This window comes from Malaya genurostris, chromosome 3 (genome assembly GCF_030247185.1).
Source record: "Malaya genurostris strain Urasoe2022 chromosome 3, Malgen_1.1, whole genome shotgun sequence".
Classification (NCBI taxonomy): domain Eukaryota; kingdom Metazoa; phylum Arthropoda; class Insecta; order Diptera; family Culicidae; genus Malaya; species Malaya genurostris.
In genome coordinates this window covers 144574699-144592670 of record NC_080572.1, presented here as the reverse complement: position 1 = coordinate 144592670, position 17972 = coordinate 144574699, and the positions used below count along the sequence as shown (strand labels likewise).

At 37.5% G+C, this 17972-nt stretch overlaps 1 protein-coding gene and 1 long non-coding RNA gene across 7 annotated transcripts in view; one reads left to right on the top strand and one right to left on the bottom strand.

Annotated features, from left to right (window-relative positions):
• The window catches only part of LOC131437131 (uncharacterized), a 291169-nt gene that overhangs the window by 186176 nt on the left and 87021 nt on the right, over positions 1–17972 (top strand). The gene's annotated exons all lie outside the window — the stretch shown is intronic.
• Positions 16769–17516, bottom strand: LOC131437132 (uncharacterized). Its single transcript, XR_009230719.1, has 3 exons — positions 17302–17516; positions 17064–17247; positions 16769–17002 (listed from the first exon to the last, which is right to left on the bottom strand). It is a non-coding gene; the product is annotated as an uncharacterized LOC131437132 (long non-coding RNA).

Genomic DNA, 17972 nt, shown 5'->3' with positions numbered 1-17972 from the left:
GATTTTCCGCCTCGCGCGAAGGAAAATAAATAACTCCAGTTGTTCTTGCCATCGCCGCGGGTCGAGTGATGTTTAGTAAACATTAGCCTTCTACAACATTTTTTCCCAAAACTTTTTCTCTATATGTAATTGTCAAGTCTCAAGACTTCTCGGTTAAAACTTACACTCACACAAATCCAAATTGTAACTTGAACAAAACTACAATCCGAAGAAAAAATCGTGTATTATGAACCCAAGTTAAGATAACGATAAGAACCTGCCATATTACCACTGAAAATATAAAAATACGAATGTTTTGTGTTATTCACTAGAATATTTGGTCTAATTTTTTGCCATTCTCATATATATAGGTTATGCTATCACTTGAAAAACAGACTTGTAAAAATTCATATATTATTCGACTCAGTTCATCGTGCTGTACATTTATGTGTGTGTGTATGTGTCAAATAATCTCAATAGGTTTTCTCAAAGATGGTCGAACTGATTTTGACAAACTTAGATTGAAATGAAAGGTCCCTTACGGAATTCCTGAATTTCATCCGAATCCGATTGCCGGAGTTATAGGGTAGTGTGTTAAATATTGTGCACCGTCACTTAAACCGGCGAAACAAAAAACGCAGAAATTTTACTAAACTGGTCTCAAAACTACACAAATCGATAACCATTATTAGCAGGCAACTAAACAAACCGATTTCTGCTATCTTGGTTCCCAGTCTCCGGTTCCGGAAGCACTGGAAATAGTTGTCATATATTCCAAAGTGGACCTCACTCACTTTTCACAGCAATGGATTGTCCGATTTCCACAAACTTTGATTCAAATGAAAGATCTCATTTGAATCTATGTTTAAAGATACGAAATTCCTGAATTTCATCCGGTTCCGGACATATAGGGTAAAATTTGTTGAATATTGTACACCGTCACATAAACCGGTGAAACAGAAACCGTACAAAATTCTCTAAACTAGACTCAAAACCGATATTACCAATCTTAGGGTCAAATGAAAGGTCTTATGTTCCTACCAAAAATTACTGCATATTTCCGGATACAACAAAAATTTAAGTAGTCGATCAGAGTTCCGCGGCATGAAGTACATATTGTAACTGTTTGTACTTTTGCACCGATATTGTTCAAAATAATTGTCGTCCTTGTACATAGTAAGCAATAATAATAATAATTTATATCAAAGTAACATGTTGCATTAGTATAATGAGCAAAATAATCCTCGCACTGTACACACTAGATATAAAACCATAGTGGATATGTCTTGAATAAGTCACAATGTGCGGTTTTAACTGTATGTGATGAATCGCGGCGGCTAATACCGCTGATGAATAATTCCAAATGAACGGCTCGAGGGAACGCTTAAGTGAGTATATAACCGCCATGCCAAATTTTCGCGATTAACTGCAAAGTCTGCCACAGTATAGCGTCGGTTGGAGGTTTCTTGCGTAAGAAACCGATAGACTCGCTCATTTCGTTTACGGAGCGGCTGGCATCCAGTTGTTCTGGATGAGTAATTTTTGTAGAAATTTAAAGGTAATAGTGTGAGAGAATACTGTGAAGTTTTTTTTTAAATTTGCATTAATTCAGTTCCTTGAGACCGAAATCGGTCTGCATAGCGATTAGTTGTGAGTTTAATCGAAGTTCAGTGAAAAAAGCTAACGTTTGTTAGTTTTGCCTTTCTCATATATAAAGGTTATGCAATCACTGTGAAAACCGACTTTTGAACCGAGGCCCGGAGGATCGAGTGTCACTTTTCACAAATTTAGGTTCAAATGAAAGGTCCTGTGGTCCCATATGTAATTCCTGAATTTCATCCGGATCCCACTTCCGGATCTAGATATATAGGGTAAAGTGTGTTAAAAATTTTATACCATTTTTATTTATGAAAAGAGCGAAAAACCGTAAAAAGTTTTCTAAATCGACCTCAATTCTTTTCCAATTGATAGTTTTTATAAGTAGATGGCCAACCAAACCGATTTCGGTTATTCTTTTAAGAATCGAAGAAAATTATTTTGAAGAATACCACAGTATTATATATGGTAGTATGATTGATATGAGAAAGGCATCATTACACCACTAGGTGGACTAAAACAGGTTTTTGATCTACAATTAAGTTACTACAGTAATTTCGCGTTGGACAGCAGCGCCGACGGAGAATCGTCGAGACACATGTGTAACGCCAAGACCCGCCATTTGGTAGTCAAACGGAGTGGTTGGTAAGTTTGCATATCCTGTAGCGAAATCCTCATAGCGGCCGCTTGTGTATTCCGAGAGCAGGCACTCGGGCTGTACGTCTTCAATTGTGTACCGAATTGTCTGGTCTGAAGCGGAGTTTCATTCTGTTCTGAGCTGAAATCGGAAGCTTCCGTCCAGCCGCGTCACCCTCCGCACTCCTAATTCGGCCATACCGCACACAAGTTCCCGGATTGGCGGTTCAATGCATAGAACACTGGTCTTACAAGACAGTTGTCGTATGTTCGAGCCCCTACCTGGAAGGATTCTTAGTGTCAGTAGGATCCATAGTACTAGCCATGCAATGATTCTGTACACTAAGAATCGGCTGCGAAGTCTGTTGAAACAGAAAGGACAAATTCCACAAAAGGAATGTAATGCCAAGACTTTGCTTTGCACACGAGTTCTGTTGCGAGTCGTCTTTCCGCCCGTCGCCGTTATCCGGTTACGTCACTCGCCGCCAGGCAGTACAGGCAGCGTCACCAGTCACCATTACGTCAGGCGGCATCTGCAGCCATTGCATTGACCGTCGCCCATCTTCAGCGAAAAACCTGCGCGCAGGTAGGTGGAAACTTTCATGGCCATGATATTTTATTTCCGCCGCGTAGAGCAAAACTGTCCAATACGAATGAACGCAACAAGATAATAGAGTACTCGAATTTACGATTTTTGAGTATTAATAATTTCTTTTCTTCCGTTATCTAAATAAAATCTCTCCTAATCTCTTCACGCGATTTGCGTTATGTTTTATTCGAAAGTTCTATACGTGTCGGCCCATGTTTATCAGATGAGCGGAGTATTAAGTTGAAGGGTTTTGGCGAAAACAAACACTTGGCGAAGGCGAAGATTATCGTTAAGTTTCCCAATAGCCGTTCGGGTCGTTCCCAGAGATTCTCAAACCATAGTCGGGCAAGCAAACGACCGGTGACCTCTAGATTGCGAGATTGGCGCATAAGGCACCGACTTTACCTGGATTTTCTAGGCTCGAAGCGCGAACGGTTACATTGGCTGAATGAAAGATCTCATTTGAATCTATGTTTAAAGATACGAAATTCCTGAATTTCATCCGGTTCCGGACATATAGGGTAAAATTTGTTGAATATTGTACACCGTCACATAAACCGGTGAAACAGAAACCGTACAAAATTCTCTAAACTAGACTCAAAACCGATATTACCAATCTTAGGGTCAAATGAAAGGTCTTATGTTCCTACCAAAAATTACTGCATATTTCCGGATACAACAAAAATTTAAGTAGTCGATCAGAGTTCCGCGGCATGAAGTACATATTGTAACTGTTTGTACTTTTGCACCGATATTGTTCAAAATAATTGTCGTCCTTGTACATAGTAAGCAATAATAATAATAATTTATATCAAAGTAACATGTTGCATTAGTATAATGAGCAAAATAATCCTCGCACTGTACACACTAGATATAAAACCATAGTGGATATGTCTTGAATAAGTCACAATGTGCGGTTTTAACTGTATGTGATGAATCGCGGCGGCTAATACCGCTGATGAATAATTCCAAATGAACGGCTCGAGGGAACGCTTAAGTGAGTATATAACCGCCATGCCAAATTTTCGCGATTAACTGCAAAGTCTGCCACAGTATAGCGTCGGTTGGAGGTTTCTTGCGTAAGAAACCGATAGACTCGCTCATTTCGTTTACGGAGCGGCTGGCATCCAGTTGTTCTGGATGAGTAATTTTTGTAGAAATTTAAAGGTAATAGTGTGAGAGAATACTGTGAAGTTTTTTTTTAAATTTGCATTAATTCAGTTCCTTGAGACCGAAATCGGTCTGCATAGCGATTAGTTGTGAGTTTAATCGAAGTTCAGTGAAAAAAGCTAACGTTTGTTAGTTTTGCCTTTCTCATATATAAAGGTTATGCAATCACTGTGAAAACCGACTTTTGAACCGAGGCCCGGAGGATCGAGTGTCACTTTTCACAAATTTAGGTTCAAATGAAAGGTCCTGTGGTCCCATATGTAATTCCTGAATTTCATCCGGATCCCACTTCCGGATCTAGATATATAGGGTAAAGTGTGTTAAAAATTTTATACCATTTTTATTTATGAAAAGAGCGAAAAACCGTAAAAAGTTTTCTAAATCGACCTCAATTCTTTTCCAATTGATAGTTTTTATAAGTAGATGGCCAACCAAACCGATTTCGGTTATTCTTTTAAGAATCGAAGAAAATTATTTTGAAGAATACCACAGTATTATATATGGTAGTATGATTGATATGAGAAAGGCATCATTACACCACTAGGTGGACTAAAACAGGTTTTTGATCTACAATTAAGTTACTACAGTAATTTCGCGTTGGACAGCAGCGCCGACGGAGAATCGTCGAGACACATGTGTAACGCCAAGACCCGCCATTTGGTAGTCAAACGGAGTGGTTGGTAAGTTTGCATATCCTGTAGCGAAATCCTCATAGCGGCCGCTTGTGTATTCCGAGAGCAGGCACTCGGGCTGTACGTCTTCAATTGTGTACCGAATTGTCTGGTCTGAAGCGGAGTTTCATTCTGTTCTGAGCTGAAATCGGAAGCTTCCGTCCAGCCGCGTCACCCTCCGCACTCCTAATTCGGCCATACCGCACACAAGTTCCCGGATTGGCGGTTCAATGCATAGAACACTGGTCTTACAAGACAGTTGTCGTATGTTCGAGCCCCTACCTGGAAGGATTCTTAGTGTCAGTAGGATCCATAGTACTAGCCATGCAATGATTCTGTACACTAAGAATCGGCTGCGAAGTCTGTTGAAACAGAAAGGACAAATTCCACAAAAGGAATGTAATGCCAAGACTTTGCTTTGCACACGAGTTCTGTTGCGAGTCGTCTTTCCGCCCGTCGCCGTTATCCGGTTACGTCACTCGCCGCCAGGCAGTACAGGCAGCGTCATCAGTCACCATTACGTCAGGCGGCATCTGCAGCCATTGCATTGACCGTCGCCCATCTTCAGCGAAAAACCTGCGCGCAGGTAGGTGGAAACTTTCATGGCCATGATATTTTATTTCCGCCGCGTAGAGCAAAACTGTCCAATACGAATGAACGCAACAAGATAATAGAGTACTCGAATTTACGATTTTTGAGTATTAATAATTTCTTTTCTTCCGTTATCTAAATAAAATCTCTCCTAATCTCTTCACGCGATTTGCGTTATGTTTTATTCGAAAGTTCTATACGTGTCGGCCCATGTTTATCAGATGAGCGGAGTATTAAGTTGAAGGGTTTTGGCGAAAACAAACACTTGGCGAAGGCGAAGATTATCGTTAAGTTTCCCAATAGCCGTTCGGGTCGTTCCCAGAGATTCTCAAACCATAGTCGGGCAAGCAAACGACCGGTGACCTCTAGATTGCGAGATTGGCGCATAAGGCACCGACTTTACCTGGATTTTCTAGGCTCGAAGCGCGAACGGTTACATTGGCTGCGGCTCCCATCGTGAAAGGTTTCACATCTATGGTATAAGATTTGAACTAAGATAGCAAGATTTATGTGACCTAATATATAGTGACTTTATTCGCGGAGTTTTGCGGTTTTCTTAACTTTAATGGGAAATTATTTTAAAAAAACTACTAGGATCAGCCCTATGGAGTTGTTCGAGCCATTGATGTGGAACAAGGCAACCAAAATTTCTAATGATCGACATTTTCAATTAATCGTCACACTTTTGAATCCGCAAATTCACGAGAGTCTGCTTAGATTGATCTTTATTAAGAACCAACACCGAACACCCGAACCCTAAATATAGACTCTATTTGTCGTGATTTGTATTTGTTTTGTAGCCGACGAAATTACATCATTAGCCCAAATGTATGCAATTATATGGTTGTACATGCTTGTGATACAGATATCGATATTTAAGCTTCTCTGCTTCAAGCTTGTGTTCAAGTTTTGTATGCAAGCATTTATTTTTATAGCATTTCTGTACCATTACTACCATTCTGCGATTGCGGTTGAAGCGATAAACTATTTCTCATTATCAATCGAGTTCATCTTATATAAACTAGAAATTAATCTTATGCATTCAAAATTTACCCTGGGGTAGTTGGCAATTTCTCAGGCGAAACGACAAAACACGGGATTTCATCCAATCTTGCATGACGCAAATTCAGAGCATACCAATTAAAGCTTCAAATCGTTTTATGGCACTTTTTGTCTTGCTTTCTAACAACAACCTAAATCTAGCACGTTTCACGTAGGACTGAAACGTTAGGTATAATTTTGCTTATATTTATAGCTTCGCGTGCCTTCGCTTTTGCATCGATTGACCAATCAGAGTGATGCTTTCCCTTTGATACAGGGTCCGGCACTCGAAGTGTAACCAATTAAAAAGGCCATAAATTCAGTTTGGAAAATTACTTTTACTTAATTCAAAGTACAAAATGTGTAAAAATAATACAAAATTCAGAATCAATTCACTTTTGCTCGATATGACCACCTTTTGCCTTGACTTGATGACTTGAGAGAGCGAAGGAGTTGCTTCGTTTTGCCGAAAGCGGTCAATTTCCGAACATTGTATTTTCTGACGAGAAAATTTTTCCAATTGAGCAATTCGTAAACTCTCAAAACGATAGGGTTTACTACGAGAATTTGAGTCATCGATTGGCCACCAGGAGGCAGCACCCGCAACAAATAATGGTTTGGGCCGCTGTAACCGCAGATGGACGCTCTCCAATCGTTTTCATCCAGCCTGGCGTCAAGGTAAATGCGACATACTATCGGGAAAGTATTCTGGAGGTTGCTTTGAAGCCGTGGGCAGACAAACATTTCGGTGCCAGACCATGGACGTTTCAGCAGGACTCGGCACCGTCTCACAAAGCTCGAGTGAACCAAGAATGGCTGAAAAACAACGTTCCGAACTTCATCATGTCCACACAATGGCTCTCGAATTCACCAGATGCGAATCCAATGGATTATTCTCTTTGGGCCATTTTGGAGAGCAAAGTCCGAACTAAAAGATACACCAGTCTCGAGGTGCTGAAAAAAGTTATTGTCCGCGAGTGGGCCAAAATACCTGCAAGTCACATTCGGCCAAACGAAGCATATCCTTCGCTCTCTCAAGTCATCAAGTCAAGGCGAAAGGTGGTCATATCGAGCAAAAGTGAATTGATTCTGAATTTTGTATTATTTTTACACATTTTGTACTTTGAATTAAGTAAAAGTAATTTTCCAAACTGAATTTATGGCCTTTTTAATTGGTTACACTTCGAGTGCCGGACCCTGTATATCGCTTTCTCCTTCAAAACCGTCGACTATGACAGGGAAATCCAGTATACCGGAGATTTTTTTCAGACAAAATACGACACTGCTAGCAATTAATCAACATTTAAATGATACACAATTAAACATACATGGCTATGAACATTCAAATCAATACGTAAAAATATTACCAATCAAATGGTGACATAATATTAATAATTGATACAAAAATTGACTGAGCTGTAATTGTTCAAAACCTGACCACATTTTTACGTGTATTTTTCTTAAGTTTCTAATTTGCACCCCTATATAGAAAACAAAAATGTGTTCCACATTAAAAAACGTTGTTTAGATACCTCAATTCATAAAGAGAAGTTTTGATTATCAACAAAATACATTATTGAAAAAAGATTTTTTTGTCGTGAATACGACTTGCTTTACTATGGGGCACATTTTCAAAATTTACCCTGTACAAGAATGGGTATAACTTTATCACGAATATCTTTTGATGTACTTAACCCAACAACATAATTTTGTCTACAAGCTATCAAAAATATGATCAGGAAGTTGTGATTAAATTTTCAATAGCGTGAGATAACCATAAATAACTGAAAGACAGTTATCTAAATCTTTGGAAATAATGAGGGAAACTCATCACCACCAACATCAGTAAGAACAAACAAAGAAGTATAAAGCGTGAAACGCTCAGGTCGTGGTCTCATTTCGACTTTTGTCGCCAGTAATGAGAGAAAAAATTTTCGTGGTACAAAACCTTCTAATGGCTCCAAATGTTATCTAAAGAACTATAAATATTGCTTCTTTGAAAATCAAAAATTAAAACCATCAGTGTAGTGCAAATATGGGATAATTTGATTAGCTTTGTGCAATTTTCGTAGTGCGAAATTCGCAATTAATTGTATGTCAGAATGTTTAATGTAACTAATCTGTACTTCAGTTTAGGTGTATCATTTCAAATTCTAGTAGTGAAAAAGGAGAAAGCTTGCACAATTCACACAGTGTCAGTTTTATTCGTATTCACGACATCCAGTTATAAGTTATCTAGCATAACACACCCATACTTTTTTGCAGGCTTTGCTTTGCTTTAAATTATATATTTTAGACATAAAAGAACATCTGTGGTACAATAGGAATCGGGGATACGTTACATTTGGTAGTTATTGAATTGAATTTATCACTTTTTTAATTTTCATTTAAAATTATTATCTCTATAGTGTCCTTATATTACATTTTGGTGAGGAAAGGTTTCCAATCAGCTTTACAGCCCTGTTCAAAATGTATTCTCTCCCCGTTGTATCAGGCCGAATTAGCGAAACAGTTTTTATTATTTATTGCTGTTGGTTTTCTAACCTTTGGTCGCAGTTTATATCTTGTTTTACCTTTATTCCAACGGTTCTATTCAATTGTGTTTTGTTGTCATTCTACTTTATTTCCACCCCGTTCTCTTGCTGACATGTTCTTTTGTTTCCTTAAATGTAAAAATTAGTTGTATGCAGTGCTGTTTTTGTTCTTGCCAATATTTCATTTCGTGTTTAGATAGTGTTTCGGTTTAATTTTCTAACTAAATTCCATCATATTCTCGTATTGTTTTTGCTAGTATTGTAATTCTTATTCCTATATTCTGTTCCTGGTTGTTTGTAATACTTTTTGAATATTATTTGTTTATCATGTTTTGGATGCTCAGTTATCCATTTCCAAAAAAGAAAAGGAGACAAAATTAACTAGTGGATTTTAATGATATCTTTCAAACCTGCTCATCATGGTTTGACGAATAAGAACTGAGGACATGCGTTTTCTTTAAATTATATTAGCACTAGGGTTTTTACATATATATATATATATATATATATATATATATATATATATATATATATATATATATATATATATATATATATATATATATATATATATATATATATATATATATATATATATATATATATATATATATATATATATATATATATATATATATCTATATATATATATATAAAGGCCACCTGAGCTGAAACGGTGGCCTTTATTGCCGTTCTTGCATGCACTTACTCTTACATACATCGTTTGATAGCTATCAGTGGTATGTTTACATGTTCAGTCTATATTATTTTATTCTGTTCCACAGTATTCCATAGTAAAAACACCACCCACAAACGTCAAAGATGAACCTGATTCACCGTTCAACTGTTCTGTTATCGTGTGAAACTAGACTTGGGTACGTTCATTTCATTTATTTTTCACTTCATACTGGTAATAAGGGCCGGTAGTATGAAAATGAAACATAAAAAATGCTCAGTTAAGCCTTACCGGCCCCTCCAACCCCGGATGAGGGAGCGTAATGCAATCAACATCTTATCAAAGTTCTTTCATATCTCTTTCGATAAACTCAATACTTAAACTAAAAATTATAACACATATTCATATTAAATTGTAACGATAATTAATCGTATCTGATGATGTTTGCTATACCGCCAAGCCCACCAACCATGTGAGGGATTTCCATTTAAATTATTATCATTACAATAAATTAATTGATAAGAATAGGTAAATAGGTTAGGTAAATCAAGAATATCTTATACAATAGCAACGTTTTCATTTGTGAAAGTTTTTCAAACCCAAATTTGCTTTAGCGAACGGGTAGAATAAACTATAAAAATGGCTGGGGACTACATTTTACCCTCAGCCGACATCTGATTGAGAATGAAGTAAATTTTGAATTGCGTCTTCGGAACGAGACCGTAGACCGCAGGGAAAGTCTAGAGGATAAAAGAAGATTTTTGCGGAGATTATTTAAAGAGGATCAGGAATCAGAACTAATTGGCTCAGGATGAAAGGAACATAGAAGGCAATTGTGAAGTGGGTGAGGTGGGAATACAGCACAAAACATAAAGAAACAAATCGTTCTGCCTCCCCGAAATTATGCTGAACGATCTGCAAAAATGCCAAAATGCACGGTTAATAAAACCTCCAACCCCCGAGAGGATTAGGAGATTTTACAAAAGCGACACAATTCTGCATTCCCGGAAGAATGCAGAACGATTCGCAGTATGTACGAGCAGAAATATATTCGGTACCCGATAAAGGATGCCAAACAATTTGCTAAAACCTAGTTAAGGTCAATACAGAAAGGATTCATTCACTCCTGGAAGAACGATGAACCCTTCTGACTATAGCTCCTTACCACATTGGGTGAGAAACGATGGAATATCCTTTAATTTTAGCTCCATATACACAGACTCAACCATGTATGAAAAAAAAATATTCGGATACGTAGTTGCGTCAATGTGGGACAGTTACATATCAGATGATATGAAGTATCGTTATCGCTTTCACACAAATCACACAAATATCCAGTCAAAGCTCTGACCAGAATACTGCAATGATGCTTGGAAAAATGCAGTAGACATTTTGACATTTGCTGATTCAAATCTGGTAAAAATGTTTTTGTCTGAGCGCAAGTTTGCAAGCTGCGCCAGTAGCTGGCCTGTTTTGATGCAGCCCAAGAATAAAATCCAACTAGTTAAAAAAGGTAAATCTGGTTCAGGACCAAGGGTGGCAAAAACTCGCTCATAAGATTTGATTTTTTCTATTCATCAGCTCACCTCATGATTTACGATGCAATCCGAAAAATGATGGTAAAGATGAAAATCATCACTGATTTAAACAAACACACTCACCTATACAGAGCACCGCTGACATCAAATTATGATGGTATTGATGGTTCTCAGTTTTGATTTCATAGCATTTAACTCTCATTCCTAGTTTTAAAAAGTGAGTACTGAGTTTGGCATCACTGCACCGAGCTACACCGGTGAGTGTATTCTTAAACCACAGAGTTGCCAACACAACCCAGATTTTCGGTTTTGTTTTTGCTGGTACTCAAAACGAACACGAGCACTAATGTACGAAAACAAATATCGAACCGTAGTGTGATGTATACCATAAACGATTGAATTTCATGTCCCGAGCTAAACACAACTGGCTACTGAAACGAATGCGTTCTCCAGCATGCGAGAACATGTCTTGAGAAATGGATTGAAATGGCATCGATTCGAACATTGGCCGCCCATGGCAACTCTGGTGGGTGGGGAATACAAGCGAGACAGTTTCATAAGAATCTGATTCAATGTGTTGATGTACAAACACATCAAATCACAACTCACAAATCGTCTCTCAGTGGGTTCTAATATTTGATGAGCAGTCAGCGCTCATCTGCTTATTGCTTGAAACTACGATGTTGAGACGATGTTTTCTCTACAAAAATGGTTACCCAGTTACTCAACTCGTTCAATGATCCTTCTGAAACCGATTTGCAGGTGAGCTGAACTCGGTGATGATGAAGTACTGAGTTGATTATTGCCAGCCCTGTTCAGTACTAACGAAATCGTTCGTTGCACCAGCTCTAGCCAACTCATCCGCCCATTCTTTTTCAGTTATAACAGAATGGCCGGGTACCCATAAGAAGTAAACAGCATTTGAAATGGTGATGTCTTCAATTTGAGATCGACATGCGGGCTGAGTGCTTTTAAGGATACTTGACTGTCGGAACAAAAATAAATTCGTTGACCAAAGATTCTCTGCTGAAGTGCATATTGTATTCCACACATAATCGCGTAGAGTTCTGCTTGGAACACAGTACAGTATCTACCAAGCTAATAAGACTGCTCAGTTACCACAAATATAGTGACCCCTTGATAATGATAAAAATAGTCTTATCAAGCAACACTGTTTAAGGAGCTCCAGGATAAATAAACAAACATTCCGTGATCGTAAAACATACGGGGAAGCATAATAGGGTTGAAGTGTCGAGAATGTTCAAAATATTGTGAAAACTATTGATTAGGAAGCGTTTTAGGCAAGAGGAACGACATATACGTTGGACTGCTGAATGGGATGATAGGATCGTGTAAGTAATGAAAACATTTGGATTCGTTGGTATGGTAAGATTAACTCGACATATTTGGTGAGATACATTAGAAAATTCAAAACTAATTTAAATCAGAATGCCCTTTGGACTTTGATGAAGAACAAGTATCAGTGAACTACCGGTAAATACCTGGAGTGCACCATCTGTTGTATTTGGCGATGCTGAATAAAGAACGATAAGATTTGTATTGCATGAATAAGCGCTAAATTAAGTAATTGATTTACCAATCTTTTAATCAATTTCAGTTTTATACCAAGGAAAAAATTCTTCAATATTTTGTAATTAAAAATTCTCATCGAGTCGGAGAAATAATTCAAAGAAAATTCCAGTAAATTTCAATAGTATTTCCAAGTGTCTTGCTCCAGTACCAGAATTTTACAATTAAAGGCTGAGGCCAGTGAGTTTTAGGGTGATTTAGAGGGCTATTTTCACGCTTCAAGTCTAATTTTCTCAGAAACGGTGACGAATATAAAAAAACCCAACTGACAATCTCTTAGAAAATTAGTGTAGATTATTCTTTAAAAATTTCAGAATGATTTTTGTGTGTTATTTTTGTGAATGTAAGTCGATTTCTATGTCGGCGCCATTTTTGATCCCTGGTAACGTAACGAAACATGAAAGAGAAATAAAATCGGATCAAAAAGGGATCAAAGCTTTTTTACTTTATGTGATGTAGTCAAACTTGTAACCGAAAATCTCAAAACTTTCTTGGCCACCCGGCCACATCGAGAGACATTTTGCACATTTGCGAGAGAGCATGGAGAGAAATGTAATACGCACAGCGAGCCACGTGGTTTTGCGCGACCTGCTGACCTCAGCCCTTAAGGGGAACGGAGATAGATTGCGCACCCTTGTTGCCAGCTAAATTCATGTTTGGATGTAGATCGTATACAACAGATGGAAGGTTCCGCGAAACTACTGCTACCAAAAAATTAACATCCGATGATCTGATAACTAGTTGGACATATACACCACTACCAAGCCTAATGCAAAGCGGAGTATATGATCAAAAAAGTTTGACTCGAATGAACAATATGATTTATGAGCAAGGAGATCGTCGTATCGCCTCAAATGTTTTTCATAAGGTATTAATCATTCGTTACCGGACCGGATAAGATTTTAATCATTCGTAAGCGGACAGTTATCCATTGTTTGCTATACGCATCGCAGCAACCGAACAATCCTGAGCCAAGGTCACACTGAGCCACAACGGAGGAGTGAAGGATCAACTCACCTAACAGATTGCCGGCTCATACTGTTAAGTACTTTTTCTATTTATTTTTACTATTTATATATATATATATATATATATATATATATATATATATATATATATATATATATATATATATATATATATATATATATATATATATATATATATATATATATATATATATATATATATATATATATATATATATATATATACAATATATATATATATATATATATATATATATATATATATATATATATATATATATATATATATATATATATATATATATATATATATATATATATATATATATATATATATATATATATATATATATATATATATTATTTTTTACTTTTATTTTTCTTTCTTATTCCAAATGCGGGAGACTCCTGTACTTCCGTACTAAAAATTATGTATAATTGTATGTACCACGTGCGATGCACTGTTCCAATTGCAAACAGTTTGGACATACGGCCACCTTCTGTTGCAATAACCCGCGATGCGGTGAGTGTGGAGAGGCCCATGAGGACGATTCCTGCAGGAAGACTGCTGAAAAATGCATTTACTGTGGCGGAAGTCTTCATGATCTCTCGGTGTACCCAACGTACATACAGCGGGAAGAAAAACCAAAGCTCTCCATGAAGCAGCGTTCGAAACGGTCTTACGTAGAAATATTAAAAAGAACGGCTTCATCGCACACTGAATACACGTTTTCTCACTTGCCAGTTGATGAAGGTAGCTCTGACGACCCCGACGAAGGAACATCAACAATAAAATCAGACAAAATCTTGATTGATGAGATTCTCTAAGACCGCTGACTGGATACTAACAGCCTTCAATATTACTGAGTCTCGTAGAAATCTTTTAACTGCTTTGATACCAACAGTAAGAACATTTTGAAAACAGTTGGCTGAACAATGACCCATCCTCTCAGCGATCGTATCATTCGATGGTTAATTTATCATTAGAATTCGAATATATGATCACTGTACTCCAATGGAATTGCAGAAGTATCATCCCAAAACTTGATTCTTTCAAATACCTGCTAAATGTAAATGAGATGCATTTTGCCTGTGTGAAACATGGCTTACTTCCAACATTACCTTGAACATCCACAATTACAATATTATTCGCCTGGATCGGGACGACTCTTATGGAGGGGTACTTTTAGGAATCAAAAAGTGCTTTTCATTTTATGGAATCAATCTCCCCTCGATATTGGGGATTGAAGTTGTTGCATGTCAAATCAATATTAAAGGCAATGATCTATGTATAGCTTCCATCTACATTCCTCCCAGAGTCTCGATAGGGCATCGAATACTAACAGACATCATGGAACTTCTTCCCACACAACGGTTAGTTTTAGGAGACTTTAACTCCCATGGTACGGGATGGGGCTGCCTATATGATGATAATCGCTCTTCGTTAATCCAAGATCTGTGTGACAACTTCAATATGACCATTCTTAACACGGGAGAAACGACACGGTATCCTATACCTCCTTACCAACAAGCGCGTTGGATTTATCCCTGTGCTCGACTTCGCTACAGTTAGATTGCAAGTGGAAGGTAATCTATGATCCTCATGGTAGTGCTCACTTGCCGATCATGGTTTCAGTCACCAGTGGTCTAAGACCATCGGAGACAATCAATGTTTCGTATGACCTCACGCGAAACGTTGATTGAAAAAGCTATACGAGCTCGATATCTGAGAAACTAGGTATATCACAGGAGCTTCCTCCGGAGGAAGAATATACATTTTTGGCTGGTTTGATTCTCGACACCGCAATTCATGTGCAGACAAAACGTATACCCGGCGCTAACTAACATTCGTTCTTCCAACCCGTGGTGGGACAAAGGATGCTCAGAGCTGAGAGAGAAAAAAGCATCAGCTTTCATCGCGTACCAGAAATACACGACGATAGAACTCAAAATATAAAGTTTGATTGAAACTTAGAAACGCGGTTATTGGCGACGGTTTGTTGACGGATTAACGAGAGAAACAACAATGAGCACTCTATGGAATACGGCACGACGCATGCGCAATCGAAATAACGCGAACGAAAGTGAGTAATATTCAAATATCTGGATATACGAATCGGCAAAGAAGGTGTGTCCTGACTCTGTCCCGCGACATAAGGTATACCAAGTCCCAACATGGAGCTCGAACGAAACACCGTTTTCAATGATGGAGTTTTCACTTTCACTTCACACTTTCACTTCACAGAATTAAGTTCAACTTGTTGAAAAATCTGCCTGATTCTGCTAAAAGACGATTATTGAATTTATTCCACATGTTTCTTGAGGGTAACATGGTACCATATGACTACAGAAAAGTGAAGGTTATCACTATTCAAAAACCAGCAAAGTACAGCTTCAACTAAGAGGTGAAACCGACGACACGACCTGCCACTCGTCTATCGAAACTGTATCGCAAGTTTAACTACCCCTCGGTAACTGGTAATGTCAAAATGAAATCTCTCGAAATACTATTGAAACTGGCAACACAGGTTGGAGAATTATATGCATATGAATTCAATATGCAGTAAACAAAACCTTGGTTACTGCATATTGAAGACTTGAAGAATGTAAACAAAATAAACTACTTCGAGTGGAAGATCTTATATCGCGCAAATTACAAGTTCTGCAGCATCATCACGCGTAAGAGCAGTTAATCGATTAGTTCAGCTGGGACATGAATATATGAAAAATTTCTTGTAGGACCGGCGCTATCAGGTTGCCGTATGTGACCAAAATCCTTTGTATTGGATACTTTTGTTGAGCTGTCGGTATCCCATAGCGTTCCAATATCCGTCGATGTTTATTAAATAATTTATCATAATCAGATTTCCGATCAGATCTATGACGGCTGTCTGCTATCTAAACGAGTTTCAAAATGATAGCAAACTGCAAAAGTCATTGAACCGTTATAACGCGTTAGTGCGAATCCTTTTATCAATCTGACCATCGAAATTTAGTATCGTAATATGAATGATAAAGCTGAGTCGATCTTGTATATCAGTACTATTCTACGAGACGCAATTTATTCGTTTGCAGCAAATCAAAGATACTTCAATATTATTTATTTAAATCCAATCGCACTTCATATGCAGGTACGAAAAGACCTATAAACAGAACAAAAATTTATTTTTTTTATAATGACTCTAAAGTATTCGTCAAATTTATGTATATTCGCCACTTCTGATTTCCTTCCAAATCATTCGACCTTAATTGCTAATCAACGTACATGTAAAACAATACGCTTTCATATTTTGTACATTCGAGAAATTCCTTTACTTCGCAAAACGGATGTAAAATTGGATGAACCTGAGACACTTGCGAGGTACGGGTTCTTTGGATATGGGATCTGATCAGAATTATGACCTGTGAAAACAAATTTTCTTTGAATAATTTGATACTCATCATGAATGAGTTTCATGACTACATGATAGGTAGAGCTCCTGGGTAGCCCTTGATGATGATATAGCATGACGCCTGTTTATAGCAGCACTACATCTAATGTCAGATTTTCATATTGTGCACCCAGTTCCATTAACTTGATAGTGTCTTACAAATTTAAAATTCGTTCTGGTACATGATCAATAATTGAACTCTGGTGCAAAAAAATTCTGTAATTCGGGACAAATAAAAATTTTCAATTAGGCAAATTTTATTCTTCGTACCTAGCGTGTTGTGAAAGCGTCAACTTCGTCGTATTGATAATTTCATTTTCCAGAGGTACCAGTTCACGGCTCTGCGATACCTTGTGCAGCTTCCACAATCTTATTTTCTCCAGAATTACTTTGAGTTGTTTTATTTTGGCGCTGATTGCACAAAATTTCAATTGAACTGTTTCGAAACTTTTTCAAGTGGTTTGTTTATTTCGACCGTCCCTCGACAAAAGGGCCTAACTGTAAATGACAGTTTCTCTTTGTTTACTTCTTCTTTCACGATTTACCGAACTGATTTTATATTTGACGCTTTACTCTTCGCAAAACTTTCAAGGTAAAACTACAATCTTTCGATTTATATTGGAAACTTTTGAGAATTTGCAATAATGGCTCCATGATAATCAAAAGAGAAAGTAAACAAATAGAGGCTCTCATTTGCAGTTAGGCCCTTTTGTCGTGGGACTATCGATTTATTATGGGGCTCCTCGGTTACTAGTTCGTAGCAACTTAAGCAGTGTTGCTCAAAAAGATTATTTTCATCACCATCAAGGGGTCGCTATATTTATGGTAACTGGCAATAAATCGCTCACGAACTCTTTTTATTCTGATTTTCCTTCGAAGTGCCTGGTCGTGTCGTCGGTGAAACCATAGCTCAGGTCTTCACATTCAAATATCTTAGGATC